Source organism: Myotis davidii, unplaced genomic scaffold (genome assembly GCF_000327345.1).
Source record: "Myotis davidii unplaced genomic scaffold, ASM32734v1 scaffold699, whole genome shotgun sequence".
NCBI lineage: Eukaryota > Metazoa > Chordata > Mammalia > Chiroptera > Vespertilionidae > Myotis > Myotis davidii.
Window position 1 is genome coordinate 799,057 of NW_006291007.1, and position 2,911 is coordinate 801,967.

Sequence of the window (2,911 nt, forward strand, 5' to 3'; positions counted from 1 at the left end):
CTCTCCTGGGCAAGTCCCTAGCAAGTTTGCTGGCGTGACAGTTTCACCTTAAAAGCCTTCAAACTCCTCTTCATCATCTGATATTAAAAGTTCATCAACGACATCTTGGTGCCATGATAGGGATGATAGGGGTTTGACTGGTCGACATTTTCTATGCTGTACTGTACAATGGGGCAGTATTGTGGTTGGCTGTTGGCTGTATACAAAGCCTGATTTGATTGGTCCCTGCTCCCTGTTTGCCCGCCCTGTCACTATAGCAGTCTGGTCCACCCTTGCATCAGCATCTCCCTGGGACCTCACTAGTGCGCAAGTGCGAGCTCTTCAACATTCTAACAGGCACCATGATAGCGCAAAATCGCGAATCTTCAATGCATATGTAAAGAAATATACGGTAACCCGAATTTACCACACTCGCAAAATCGCACACAGCCAACCATACACCCAGTATGGTATCGCGATTCGTGATTTTGCGCTATCATACTGGGTGTATGGTCGGCTGTGTGCGATTTTGCGAGTGTGGTAAAATCGCATAACAGCAAAATCGCATAACAGCCGAGCATACACCCAGCAGCGCTGCTGATGCCTGAACGGTATGTGGAATGAAGTGGGCGGGCATCGGGAGGCCACTATGGCACGGGGCAAGCACTATGGGCAGTCTATCTGAAGTGTACCTGGCGTATAAGACGACCCCCCACTTGGAGGCATATTTTTCAGGGCCAAAAAATCGTCTTATACGCCGGCAAATACGGTACTTCAACTCAATTTTCCTTTGTGTGTTTGTGGAGAGACACAATGACCCAATGCTCCCCCTAACAAGATCATGCCATCTTCGAATAGAGATGGTTCTGTTAGGGGCAGAAATATTAATCATGCTCTGTAAACCGTGATTGCTGTTCTGGTTAGAGAAAGCACATTCCAACCTGGCTGAGAGCTGTAGCCCGGGAAGTGGGAGTTAACCTGGGAATGCAGTCCATCTTCCTCTTCCTGGAACTGCCTGTCATCATAAAAAGATTAACAGCTTAATCTGTGCTTCTACCCAATATAAGCAGCTGGCTATGGAGGGGAGCTGAACAGGTTTTCATGGATGACCTGCTGCCCTCCCATACTGTGGGGAGCCGATATAGGGTTAAGCCTCGGACTGACCTGTTGGCAAAGTCATAAACAGGTCTTCCGAGTCTTAAACAACCCAATCCGAGAGGTGGCCGCTGATTTACGCGCGCTATCATTTAAAAAATAAAAAAAGGGGAATTTGCCGGAATCCGGTCCATCCTTTCTGCTTGGGAAGAAACATCTGCACAGCATATGTTTCAAGGGACCTGGGGTATATGGCATACTGTTAATATGTTTGCTTCCCTTTTTAGCACTATGTGTTTTAACCAAGGTCACCTCTCTGAGAAAGGTTGTTTCCCCAGGTGGGATTTTTCCCTGGAGTTAGGGATTAACAGGACTAAGGAAGGGAATAAAACCCCTTAACTAAGTGCCAGGCAGGGAATTAATCACTTTAACTATAAACAATTACTTAGGATAATCTCCTTCAGTTACTTCCTTGTAGTTTAACAGAACAATAGAGTAGTGACTTTGGAATAGAATGGATAGGATTAAAATCAACTGGTATAAATACAGATGTAACAGGACAATAAAGACAGAACCTGGCAAAAGAACCTCACATTTGTGTCCTTGACCGGAATCAAACTGGGAACTCTTTACTAGTAGTTCACGGGCAGATGCTCTATCCACTGAGCCAAACCAGCTAGGGCTGTGGAATCTCTTTTGAATGGAGGAGCTGCAAATTCTGGAACTGTAGGAGGCCATCTGCAACCTCAGGGAATTGTTATCAATAGCATTTCCCTCCTCTGCCTTCATTGTTATCAGTGAAGAAAAGAGGGAAAAGAACAGATTTTTGTGGATGACCTGCTGTTCTGCCATACTGCTGGCATTATTGGAATAAATGCTCAGATGTGACTTCATCCCTGTCTCTGCTGAACTGGCTCAGGTAGTGACAGGCAGCCCCAACCCATTGGTTGTCCAGTTCAGTTTTACTCCTTCCATGCCAATCCGATTCCTTTTCTTTTTCTTGCCTGATCGCCCTGGCTAGATCACCAGTACCATGTTATATAGAAGAGGCTAGGTGGACACCCTTACCGTGTCTCCGACCTGTTTTTCATTTTTGTTTCTGGTAGAGCACGGAGCACTAAAATGAATTGGCTTGCTTCCTTAGGTTAGGAGGAATGAACAATGACTTCCTGCTCCCACTATCCTACTTCAGGTCAGTTTCTTCTCAGCAGATTACTGTCTGGTTCTGGGTCTGGCCTCTTCATCTGCCAACCAGTGGCCACAGTGGTTTATCTGAAACTTAAATCTAATCCAGCTCCATACTTACGACTTCTGTGACTTTGAGTAAATGACTTCAACTCTGGTAAGCCTCTTCTGGTGTGTGTGTGTGTGTGTGTGTGTGTGTGTGTGTATATTATTGATTTCAGAGAGGGAGAGGGAGAGATAGTAATATGAATGAATCATCAATCGACTGCCTCCTGCTCACCCCCTACTGGGGAAGGAGCTTGCAACCCAGGCATGTGCCCTTGAACTGAATCGAACCCGGGACCCTTCAGTCCGCAGGCTGTCGCTCTATCCACTGAGCAAACCAGCCAGGGCTAAGCCTCTTTTTGTCTCTAGTAAGAGGGTGATAAAACAGCACCTCCACCCCAGGCTGGTGGAGACAAGTCATTTACAACTCACCTCCATGCCTGGCACACAGTAAGGGCTTCAGGGATGTCTGCTCTGTATGAGTCTTCCTTTCAATAGTAACAAAAATTACACTAATCGATACGTCTATGGGCCACACTGTTCCGAGCCCAGCGGAGGGAGCTCACCTGGTTGGCCCAGTCACGCAGGTGGCCCCGACTCTGAACCG